Source organism: Tripterygium wilfordii, chromosome 19 (genome assembly GCF_013401445.1).
Source record: "Tripterygium wilfordii isolate XIE 37 chromosome 19, ASM1340144v1, whole genome shotgun sequence".
Lineage (NCBI taxonomy): Eukaryota > Viridiplantae > Streptophyta > Magnoliopsida > Celastrales > Celastraceae > Tripterygium > Tripterygium wilfordii.
The window spans coordinates 8,636,348-8,649,762 of record NC_052250.1 but is presented as its reverse complement, the minus strand read 5'-3'; the positions used below and the strand labels follow the sequence as shown (position 1 = coordinate 8,649,762).

The 13,415-nt window shown below is 38.2% G+C and overlaps 1 non-coding gene across 1 annotated transcript; it reads right to left on the bottom strand.

The window, feature by feature from the left end:
- Positions 1–1,501: 1,501 nt before the first annotated feature.
- Positions 1,502–1,607, bottom strand: LOC119986352. The gene has a single exon (XR_005465241.1). It is a non-coding gene; the product is annotated as a small nucleolar RNA R71 (small nucleolar RNA).
- Positions 1,608–13,415: the final 11,808 nt, after the last annotated feature.

Below are 13,415 nucleotides of genomic sequence, written 5' to 3'. Positions count from 1 at the left end.
CAAGGGGGTTTCCTCTCTCCTTTTCTATCCTAGTTTCTATGGTTGATTTCCTTTGTTTAATGATGTATTTTGCTTCCATGAGTGGCTAGATTTCCTACTAGGGTCTTAATGTAACCAAACCTTGAAGATTCAATAAACTTGATTTCCTTATTTCTTGATTTCTCTTTCTCTCTTGATTGTCTATGGGTGTGATTAATGCTTTTGAGTGTTTGGCCATCATTCAATTGATTTGCTGCCTAGATTGAGACCGGAAGGAGATATCTAGGGTTTGCCTCAAGCCATAGATGACATAGGGTGCATGAACCATAGGAATATAGGTTTGTGACTTATGCAATTGCTAAATGATTTCCATAGTTCGTAATGAGTTTTTGATATATTAATCCAACTGTTAGGAATAACAGGGATTTATATTGAAAATACGTTTGATGTATCTAGGAATAGAACATTGAATAGGTTGAGAAATCGATTGTCATTATTGAGAGATGAATTAGGGATTAAGGAATCAAGGGAATTGAATTGGATAGGTGAGGTGAAGTTAAGTACCCCAGTGCTTTCCATCCTTGATTTCATATTTGTGTTTGATTTGTTTTTGTTCTTTTTAATTAGTTTAGTAAAAATCAAAAACCAATCGCTAATCATTTTCTCCAATTTACATAATTGTAGCCTGTTTGACATTGATTTCTTTTGCCAATACATCCCTAGTGGAAACGATAATTTACTCATCTTTATATTACTTGTGCGATTTGTGCGCTTGCAATTAAATCCATATCAAGTTTTTGGCGCCGTTGCCGGGGAATTGAGGCAATTGTTTTTTGTGTCAAATTAGGTTTTAAATTGTGTTAATTGGTTTTTTTTTTTTTCTGCAGAAATTCTTTCTCTTGTATGAGCTTGGGAACACGTTCTTCTAATCCAGAATTAATTGCTATTGATTTGGAGATTGAAAGAACTCTTCATAATCTTAGACGAGAGCTTATTAATAATCAAATGGAAGGCATTGGAGACAATCAAGGAAGGGGGAATGTTGGTGATCTTGGTGGAGCTTTAAATGTGAATGTTGGCAATGGGAATGGTGGAGGTGCTAATGGAAGAAATGGTGATGATGAAGTTGAAGGCCCTCCTAGGAAATTTGACCCTCGCTCTCTTGAGGAATGTGCTAGGCCTACTTGGGACACAAATCCTTCAAGCATACGCTATCCTCCTATCAATGCTACTAATTTTGAGATCAAGCCAGGTATCATCAACATTATCTCAAATTCGGTTGTTTTCTATGGTCTTACTAATGAAGAGCCCAATGTCCATCTTCGCTCTTTCTTGCATATGTGCACTACTTTTGGGATTAACGGAGCTTCTAAAGATGCTATCTTGTTGAGGTTATTCCCATTTTCTTTGAGGGACAAGGCTAAGGGATGGTTAATGTCCTTGCCTCCCAATTCTATCACCACTTGGGATGAGATGGCGGAGCAATTCTTGACAAAATTCTTTCCTCCGGGCAAGGCGATGCAAATTAGGGCGGATATCATGTCCTTTGCCCAAAAGGATTTTGAATCATTTTATGAGGCTTGGGAGCGCTTTAAAGGAATTATTCGAAGTTGCCCAAATCATGGTCTTCCGGAATGGGTGGTGTACCAAGCTTTCTATAATGGGTTGTGCATGCATACTAAGGAGATTATTGATGCGGCTGCGGGAGGTTCTTTTATGACCAAAATCAAGAGGAGGCTAGGGAATTACTTGATAAAGTGGCCAAGACCACTAACTCTTGGTCCTCGGTGAGGGGGAATCCAAAGCAAGGAGGAAGTTTTAGAGATGATGAAGTTATGTCTACCTTGGCTATTATGGCAAAGAAGATTGATGCATTGACACTAAATCAAGCTCAAGGAGTACATGCTATGCAAAGCACACCTTCTCATATGTCTTGTGCTTATTGTTGTGGATGCCATCCTACGAGGGAGTGTCTTATTGCTTCTTCATCTAATCCTAGTGAGCAAGTGAATGCCATTAGTGGAGGTAATTTCAATCAACCCCACAATGATCCATAGTCCAACTTCTACAATCCGGGATTTAGGAATCACCCCAACTTCTCTTGGAGCAATACTCAAAATGTGCAAAATCCTCAACATGTAGTGCAGCCCCAAGAGAAGAAGAGGGATATTGATGAGATGTTCTCAAAGCTTGCGTAAGGTCTTGATATGCTTACAATGCATACCTCCCAATTTATGACAAGGACGGAGCAATACATGAGTAAAACCGATGCCACTCTACAAGCTCAAGCAACTTTGATGCAAAACTATGGAACTTCCATCCTGAATCTTGAGGTACAATTGGGGCAAATAGCTAACAATTTGTCATCTAGAGAAAGAGGTACCTTGCCAAGCCAACCGGAATTGAATCCAAGAGGGAAGGATAAATAGCAATGCATGACAATCACTCTCCGGACTGGTAAGGTAGCTCAAAATGCTACTGATCTTGATGCCGAAAAGGCAAAAATTTTGCAGGAAAAGGGGGAGTGCAGCAGAACTAGGGAAAAAGAAGCTGAAAAGTGTTCAAGGGCTATTTCCGATCGATCGGACCCCATCCCGATCGATCGGTCAGCTGCAGTACATGATGAAAAATGCAGAAATGAGAAAGATATGCAGAATCGGTTTGCTGTGGAATTGGATTGGCCCGATAGTTCTCTTCCTGCACCTCCAGTCAAACCTTATGTTCCTCCAATTCCATTTCCTCAAAGATTGAAGAGCACTAAGAAGAATGATGATCAATTCTCTAAATTTTTGGAGGTATTCAAGAAGCTTCAAGTGAACATCCCCTTTGCCGAAGCTTTAGAGCAAATTCCTTGCTATGCCAAATTCATGAAGGAGATCTTATCCAAGAAGCGGAGGTTGAAGGAGCATGAAAAGATACAGTTAACCGAAGAGTGTAGTGCCATTGTGCAACGGAAGCTCCCAATTAAGCAAGATGATCCGGGAAGTTTCACAATTCCGTGCACCATTGGAAACACCTTGATTGAAAGATCTTTATGTGATCTTGGAGCTAGCATCAATTTGATGCCATTGTCGGTTGCTAAGCAAATTGGGATGAAGGAGATTAGTCCAACCACAGTGTCTTTGCAAATGGCGGATAGATCTATCAAGTATCCTATTGGCATGGTAGAGGATGTCTCAGTGAAGGTGGGTGATCTTATGTTTCTGGTTGATTTTCTTATTTTGGATATGGAGGCCAACCCCACTACTCCTATAATCTTGGGAAGACCATTCTTGAGCACCGGGAGAGCTTTGATAGATGTTGAAAAAGGGAAGCTTACTTTGAGAGGTGCGGGAGGTGACCAAATCACTTTTAAAGTGTTTGGAACTAGGAGGCAAGAGGAGATTTCTCAACAATGCATCCAAGTAGAGCATATTGACATGATCATCCCCGACACTCTTGAGAAGGAAGTTCCATATATTCCGGTGGAAGTTCTTTTAGGCAAAAATTCCAAGGTTGAGCATGAAGTTCCTAAGACAGCCTCACAAGCTGCAATTGAAGTTCAAAAGCCTCAAATTGAAGATCCCAAGGAGAAGAAAAAGAAGAGCAAGAAAAAGAAGAAGAGGAAGACCAAGAAAATGAAGAAAAATGTCTATCCTAAGGAAATGGTGGTGATGAAAGCTTATTCTCATTGCATGGAACCTAAGCAATCCAATGTTAATCCTAGGAAGCCATCAAGGGGAGTCTACACCACAACTCTCAAGGATCCCTGTTGAATCCAAAAGGGCAGTCGGGCTGAAAACTTTAAACCAAGCGCTTTCGGGAGGCAACCCAGGTTTTATTGTTCTATCCCTATCTTTTTAGTTTTATTTTCACCTATTCCATGCATTGAGGACATTGCATATTTTAAGTGTGGGGGTGGGAATTTAGGTTTCTAGTTTTTGTTAAATAATAAAAATTTTGACTTCAAATGCCTTATGTCATGTCACTCTTGAGTGTATTTGGATGAATTTTGTGATCCTTGAAGCATTGATGGATCTTGCTATGGACATTCTTTCCAATTGAGTTTTCCTATCTTGAAAATTGTTTTGTCCATTGTGCCTTTGTGAATATGGAACACTTGATTGTGGGGTATGAAATATGACTTGACTTTGGCATTTGTGGTTGTTTGAGATCAATTTGATTCTAAATAGCACTACTTGAGCAATGAAAAATGAAAAAAAAAATAGAAAAAAAAAATTTGTTTATGAATAAATGGTTTCTTTCATAAGTTTTCTGCTGAGTAACCGGGCCTCCTGCCTAGCAAGCAATGAGTTTCGCGTAAAAAGGTAGGAAATGAATGTTAGAGTACCTTGGTGACTAATTCAACCTCGTAGCCTTTTTGACTCGGGTAATTAGATCCGTTGGGGTGTCTTAACACCTAGTGCCCTAAGCCAACTGGATTGGGAGTCATTGGTCGAAAGCTCGTTACATGGGTCATGTAGAAAGCTTAAGGAGGTTGAGCATTGCACAAGTCACCTTTGAGAAGAAAAAGAAAGAAAAAAAATGTGAATAAGAATGAAGTTTGAATAAATGCTCATTGTATTCGCTTTTTGATTCTTATTGTTCTTGGAATACTTCATGGCCATTGCTTATGTCACTTTGAAGCCAAATATCATGTGAAATCCATTATGTGCATCATTTCTTGAATTTATAAGTAAAGTGGATGAGATAATATTCTTGAAGGAATGCTTTTATTGGTTTGAATGCCCTAATGTTTGGTTTGTTAGTATGGATAGGGTTGCAATTGTGAGTTCATTTTATACTCTTGTTGATGGCATTAATTTTGGCATTGAAGTTGTTTAGTGTTTGTGGGTATCATTCTGGTAAACCCTCAGGAGACACAACTCCTCCTACTAGGGGCACCTAGGGGTTTAAAGGCTTGTGGCACATGCTAAGTGTCATCGTGAGCCCTACGAAAGTGGCATAGATTAGTTGCTTATTTGGAGTAGGTCTTTGTTGTTTTATTTTTCATTTGAGCTTAACAGAAAATACTCTTTCCCTCCTTTATTCATTCTCAACTTGCTCGAGGACGAGCAAAGGTTAAGTGTGGGGGTGTTTGATGTGTCAAATATATACATACATTTGTGCATCATTTACACGTAAGTTCATTGCATTTTGAGTTGATTAAAAGTTAATATTGCCTAAGAAAGCTATATTTGCATATTGTAGGTGTCAAGGCAAGAAAGGGAGGAAAACAGTGCAAAATGAAGATTTGGAGCCTAGTACTGATTTCAGATCGATCGGCCATATTCCCGATCGATCGGACCTGCCAAAACACCTAAAAATATCATCGAGACAGATTGTATTTCCGATCGATCGGACTACTCCCGATCGATCGGAGCACTATTCACAGCACTGCGCAGTTTCGCGGAAAAGACCCGAATTCACGTGTTTCTAAGCCAAAACGACCCCAACTTGTTTTGGAAACGACATAAGAGTTTGGAGAACTATAAAAGGACATAAGATAGGGTTTTGGAGGGGAGTTTGGAGGCTGGGGAGCTGGATTTCGTGCTACCTCCATTGGAGAGCTTGGAGGCCACCTTGGAGCTTGGAGAAGAAGAGGAACTACAAGGGGGTTTCCTCTCTCCTTTTCTATCCTAGTTTCTATGGTTGATTTCCTTTGTTTAATGATGTATTTTGCTTCCATGAGTGGCTAGCTTTCCTACTAGGGTCTTAATGTAACCAAACCTTGAAGATTCAATAAACTTGATTTCCTTATTTCTTGATTTCTCTTTCTCTCTTGATTGTCTATGGGTGTGATTAATGCTTTTGAGTGTTTGGCCATCATTCAATTGATTTGCTGCCTAGATTGAGACCGGAAGGAGATATCTAGGGTTTGCCTCAAGCCATAGATGACATAGGGTGCATGAACCATAGGAATATAGGTTTGTGACTTATGCAATTGCTAAATGATTTCCATAGTTCGTAATGAGTTTTTGATATATTAATCCAATTGTTAGGAATAACAGGGATTTATATTGAAAATACGTTTGATGTATCTAGGAATAGAACATTGAATAGGTTGAGAAATCGATTGTCATTATTGAGAGATGAATTAGGGATTAAGGAATCAAGGGAATTGAATTGGATAGGTGAGGTGAAGTTAAGTACCCTAGTGCTTTCCATCCTTGATTTCATATTTGTGTTTGATTTGTTTTTGTTCTTTTTAATTAGTTTAGTAAAAATCAAAAACCAATCGCTAATCATTTTCTCCAATTTACATAATTGTAGCTTGTTTGACATTAATTTCTTTTGCCAACACATCCCTATTGGAAACGATAATTTACTCATCTTTATATTACTTGTGTGATTTGTGCGCTTGCAAATAAATCCATATCATTGCACGAAAGCTAAACTAGCAACTTAGACTTCTAATAACACAAAATAGAGCACAACAGTCCACTTTGATGCTTTGCAATTGCTCAACTCTCTCGATAGACGAGCTTTTTAGACGTTTTTATGCCATTTCAAACATAACTTGGCCTATTCGCATCTTTACCTTACGAAACGTTGCACGAAGGCTAAACTAGCATGTTAGACTTCTAAGAACGCTAAATAGAGTACAACGGTCGACTTTGATGCTTTGGAATTGCCCAACTCTCTCCATAGATGAACTTTATAAGTTTTTGCGCAATTTCAAACATCACTTGGTTTATTCGCATCTTTAACTTACGAAACGTTGCACAAAAGCTAAACTAGCAACTTAGACTTCAAATAACACAAAATAGAGCTCAACGGTCCACTTTGATGCTTTGGAATTGCTCAACTCTCTCCATATATGAGCTTTACAAATTTTTGTGCAATTTCAAACATAACTTGGTCTATTCACAACTTAAACTTATGAAACGTTGCACGAAAGCTAAACTAGCAAGTCAGACTTCTAAGAACACTAAATAGAGTACAACGGTCCTCTTTGATGCGTTGAAATTGCTCAACCCTCTCCATAGAAGAGATTTATAGGTTTTTGCGGAATTTCAAACATTATTTGATCTATTCGTATTTTTTCCTTACGAACCATTGCACGAAGGCTAAACCAGCATGTTAGACTTCTAAGAACACTAAATAGAGTACAATGGTCCAATTTGATGCTTTGGAATTGCTCGACTCTCTCCATAGACGAGTAATTCACGTTTTTGTGCAATTTCAAACATAACTTGGTCTATTCACATCTTTAGCTTACGAAACGTTCCACGAAACCTAAACTAGCAACTTAGACTTCTAATAACACAAAATAGAGCACAACTGTCCACTTTGATGCTTTGCAATTGCTCAACTCTCTCGATAGACGAGCTTTTTACACGTTTTTACGCCATTTGAAACATAACTTGGTCTATTCGCATCTTTACCTTACGAAACATTGCACAAAGGCTATACTAGCCTGTTAGACTTCTAAGAACGCTAAATAGAGTACAACTGTCGACTTTGATGCTTTGGAATTGCCCAACTCTCTCCATAGACAAGCTTTATAAGTTTTTGTGCAATTTCAAACATCACTTGGTCTATTCGTATCTTTAACTTACGAAATGTTGCAAGAAAGCTAAACTAGCAACTTAGACTTCTAATAACACAAAATAGAGCAGAACGGTCCACTTTGATGCTTTGAAATTGCTCAACTCTCTCCATAGATGAGCTCTACAAGTTTTTGTGCAATTCCAAACATAACTTGGTCTATTCACATCTTTAACTTACGAAACGCTGCACGAAAGCTATACTAGCAACTTAGACTTCTAAGAACACTAAATAGAGTACAACGGTCTACTTTGATGCGTTGGAATTGCTCAACACTCTCCATAGACGAGATGTATAGGTTGTAGTGGAATTTCAAACATTAGTTGATCTATTTGCATCTTTAACTTACGGAACGTTGCACGAAAGCTTAACTAGCATGTTAGAGTTCTAAGAACACTAAATAGAGTAGAATGGTCCAATTTGATGCTTTGGAATTGCTCAACTCTCTTCATAGACGAGCAATTCACGTTTTTGTGCAATTTCAAACATAACTTGGTCTATTCGCATCGTTACCTTACGAAACATTGCACGAAGGCTAAACTGGCATGTTAGACTTCTAAGAACGCTAAATAGAGTACAACGGTCGACTTTGATGCTTTGGAATTGCCCAACTCTCTCCATAGACGAGCTTTATAAGTTTTTGTCCAATTTGAAATATCGCTTGGTCTATTCGCATCTTTAACTTACGAAACGTTGCACGAAAGCTAAACTAGCAAGCTAGACTTCTAAAAACACTAAATAGAGTACAACGGTCCACTTTGATGCGTTGGAATTGCTCAACACTCTCCATAGACGAGATTTATAGGTTTTTGCGGAATTTCAAACATTACTTGATCTATTTGTATTTTCACCTTACGAACCATTGCACGAAGGCTAAACTAGCATGTTAGACTTCTAAGAACACTAAATAGAGTACAATTGTCCAATTTGATGCTTTGGAATTGCTCAACTCTCTCCATAGACGAGCAATTCACGTTTTTGTATAATTTCAAACATAACTTGGTCTATTCGCATCTTTAGCTTACGAAACGTTGCACGAAACCTAAACTAGCAACTTAGACTTCTAATAACACAAAATAGAGCACAACCGTCCTCTTTGATGCTTTGCAGGTGCTCAACAGTCTCGATAGACGAGCTTTTTACACGTTTTTACGCCATTTCAAACATAACTTGGTCTATTCGCATCTTTACCTTACGAAACATTGCACGAAGGCTTTACTAGCCTGTTAGACTTCTAAGAACGCGAAATAGAGTACAACGGTCGACTTTGATGCTTTGGAATTGCCCAACTCTCTCCATAGACGAGGTTTATAACGTTTTGCGCAATTTCAAACATCACTTGGTCTATTCGCATCTTTAACTTACGAAATGTTGCACGAAAGCTAAACTAGCAACTTAGACTTCTAATAACACAAAATAGAGCACAACGGTCCACTTTGATGCTTTGGAATTGCTCAGCTCTCTCAATAGATGAGCTTTACAAGGTTTTGTGCAATTTCAAACATAACTTGGTCTATTCGCATCTTTAACTTACAAAACGTTGCACGAAAGCCAAACCAGCAAGTTAGACTTCTAAAACCACTAAATAGAGTACAACGGTCCACTTTGATGCGTTGAAATTGCTCAACACTCTCCATTGACAAGATTTATAGGTTTTTGCGGAATTTTAAACATTACTCGATCTTTTCGTATTTTCACCTTACGAACCATTGCACGAATGCTAAACTAGCATGTTAGATTTCTAAGAACACTAAATAGAGTACAATGGTCCAATTTGATGCTTTGGAATTGCTGAACTCTCTCCATAGACGACTAATTCACGTTTTTGTGCAATTTCAAACATAACTTGGTTTATTCGCATCTTTAGCTTATGAAACGTTGCAAGAAACCTAAACTAGCAACTTCGACTTCTAATAACACAAAATAGAGCACAACGGTCCACTTTGATGCTTTGCAATTGCTCAACTCTCTCGATAGATGAGCTTTTTACACGTTTTTACGCCATTTGAAACATAACTTGGTCTATTCGCATCTTTACCTTACGAAACATTGCACGAAGGCTATACTAGCCTGTTAGACTTCTAAGAACGCTAAATAGAGTACAACTGTCGACTTTGATGCTTTGGAATTGCCCAACTCTCTCCATAGACAAGCTTTATAAGTTTTTGTGCAATTTCAAACATCACTTGGTCTATTCGTATCTTTAACTTACGAAATGTTGCAAGAAAGCTAAACTAGCAACTTAGACTTCTAACAACACAAAATAGAGCAGAACGGTCCACTTTGATGCTTTGGAATTGCTCAACTCTCACCATAGATGAGCTCTACAAGTTTTTGTGCAATTCCAAACATAACTTGGTCTATTCGCATCTTTAACTTACGAAACGCTGCACGAAAGCTATACTAGCAACTTAGACTTCTAAGAACACTAAATAGAGTACAACGGTCTACTTTGATGCGTTGGAATTGCTCAACACTCTCCATAGACGAGATGTATAGGTTGTAGTGGAATTTCAAACATTACTTGATCTATTTGCATCTTTAACTTACGGAACGTTGCACGAAAGCTTAACTAGCATGTTAGAGTTCTAAGAACACTAAATAGAGTAGAATGGTCCAATTTGATGCTTTGGAATTGCTCAACTCTCTTCATAGACGAGCAATTCACGTTTTTGTGCAATTTCAAACATAACTTGGTCTATTCGCATCTTTACCTTACGAAACATTGCACGAAGGCTAAACTGGCATGTTAGAATTCTAAGAACGCTAAATAGAGTACAACGGTCGACTTTGATGGTTTGAAATTGCCCAACTCTCTCCATAGACGAGCTTTATAAGTTTTTGTGCAATTTGAAATATCGCTTGGTCTAATCGCATCTTTAACTTACGAAACGTTGCACGAAAGCTAAACTAGCAAGCTAGACTTCTAAGAACACTAAATAGAGTACAACGGTCCACTTTGTTGCGTTGGAATTGCTCAACACTCTCCATAGACGAGATTTATAGGTTTTTGCGGAATTTCAAACATTACTTGATCTATTCGTATTTTCACCTTACGAACCATTGCACGAAGGCTAAACTAGCATGTTAGACTTCTAAGAACACTAAATAGAGTACAATGGTCCAATTTGGTGCTTTGGAATTGCTCAACTCTCTCCATAGACGAGCAATTCACGTTTTTGTGCAATTTCAAACATAACTTGGTCTATTCGCATCTTTAACTTACGAAATGTTGCACGAAACCTAAACTAGCAACTTAGACTTCTAATAACACAAAATAGAGCACAACCGTCCTCTTTGATGCTTTTCAGGTGCTCAACAGTCTCGATAGACGAGCTTTTTACACGTTTTTACGCCATTTCAAACATAACTTGGTCTATTCGCATCTTTACCTTACGAAACATTGCACGAAGGCTTTACTAGCCTGTTAGACTTCTAAGAACCCAAAATAGAGTACAACGGTCGACTTTGATGCTTTGGAATTGCCCAACTCTCTCTATAGACGAGGTTTATAACTTTTTGTGCAATTTCAAACATCACTTGGTCTATTCGCATCTTTAACTTATGAAATGTTGCACGAAAGCTAAACTAGCAACTTAGACTTCTAATAACACAAAATAGAGCACAACGGTCCACTTTGATGATTTGTAATTGCTCAACTCTCTCAATAGATGAGATTTACAAGGTTTTGTGCAATTTCAAACATAACTTGGTCTATTCGCATCTTTAACTTACAAAACGTTGCACGAAACCTAAACTAGCAACTTAGACTTCTAATAACACAAAATAGAGCACAACGGTCCAACGCATCTTTACACGTTTTTTACGCCATTTCAAACATAACTTGGCCTATTCGCATCTTTACCTTACGAAACATTGCACGAAGGCTTTACTAGCCTGTTCGACTTCTAAGAACGCCAAATAGAGTACAACGGTCGACTTTGATGCTTTGGAATTGCCCAACTCTCTCCATAGACGAGCTTTATAAGTTTTTGTGCAATTTGAAATATCACTTGGTCTATTCGCAGCTTTAACTTACGAAAGGTTGCACGAAAGCTAAACTACCATCTTAGACTTCTAATAACACAAAATAGAGCACAACGGTCCACTTTGATGCTTTGGAATTGCTGCACTCTCTCCATGAATGAGCTTTACAAGTTTTTGTGCAATTTCAAACATAACTTGGTCTATTCGCAACTTTAAATTACGAAACGTTGCACGAAGGCTAAACTAGCATGTTAGACTTCAAAGAACACTAAATAGAGTACAATGGTCCAATTTGATGTTTTGGAATTGCTCAACTCTCTCCATAGACGAGCAATCCACGTTTTTGTGCAATTTCAAACATAACTTGGTCTATTCGCATCTTTAGCTTACGAAACGTTGCACGAAACCTAAACTAGCAACTTAGACTTCTAATAACACAAAATAGAGCACAACCGTCCTCTTTGATGCTTTGTAGGTGCCCAACAGTCTTGCTAGACGAGCTTTTTACACGTTTTTACGCCATTTCAAACATAACTTGGTCTATTCGCATCTTTACCTTACGAAACATTGCACGAAGGCTTTACTAGCCTGTTAGACTTCTAAGAACGCGAAATAGAGTACAACGGTCGACTTTGATGCTTTGGAATTGCCCAACTCTCTCCATAGACGAGGTTTATAACTTTTTGTGCAATTTCAAACATCACTTGGTCTATTCGCATCTTTAACTTACGAAATGTTGCACGAAAGCTAAACTAGCAACTTAGACTTCTAATAACACAAAATAGAGCACAACGGTCCACTTTGATGCTTTGGAATTGCTCAACTCTCTCAATAGATGAGCTTTACAAGTTTTTGTGCAATTTCAAACATAACTTGGTCTATTCGCATCTTTAACTTACAAAACGTTGCACGAAACCTAAACTAGCAACTTAGACTTCTAATAACACAAAATAGAGCACAACGGTCCACTTTGATGCTTTGGAATTGCTCAACTCTCTCAATAGATGAGCTTTACAAGTTTTTGTGCAATTTCAAACATAACTTGGTCTATTCGCATCTTTAACTTACAAAACGTTGCACGAAACCTAAACTAGCAACTTAGACTACTAATAACACAAAATAGAGGACAACGGTCCACGTTGATGCTTTGCAGTCGCTCAACTGTTTCGATAGACGAGCTTTTTACACGTTTTTACGCCATTTCAAACATAACTTGGTCTATTCGCATCTTTACCTTACGAAACATTGCACGAAGGCTTTACTAGCCTGTTCGACTTATAAGAACGCCAAATAGAGTACAACGGTCGACTTTGATGCTTTGGAATTGCCCAACTCTCTCCATAGACGAGCTTTATAAGTTTTTGTGCAATTTGAAATATCACTTGGTCTATTCGCATCTTTAACTTACGAAAGGTTGCATGAAACCTAAACTAGCAACTTAGACTTCTAATAACACAAAATAGAGCACAACGGTCCACTTTGATGCTTTGGAATTGCTCCACTCTCTCCATAGATGAGCTTTACAAGTTTTTGTGCAATTTCAAACATAACTTGGTATATTCGCAACTTTAACTTACGAAACGTTGCACGAAAGCTAAACTAGCAACCTAGACTTCTAATAACACAAAATAGAGCACAACGGTCCACTTTGATGCTTTGGAATTGCTCCACTCTCTGCATAGATGAGCTTTACAAGTTTTTGTGCAATTTCATACATAACTTGGTCTATTCGCAACTTTAACTTACGAAACGTTGCACGAAAGCTAAACTAGCAAGTTAGACTTCTAAGAACACTAAATAGAGTACAATGGTCCACTTTGATGCGTTGCAATTGCTCAACACTCTCCATTGACAAGATTTATAGGTTTTTGCGGAATTTTAAACATTACTCGATCTTTTCGTATTTTCACCTTACGAAC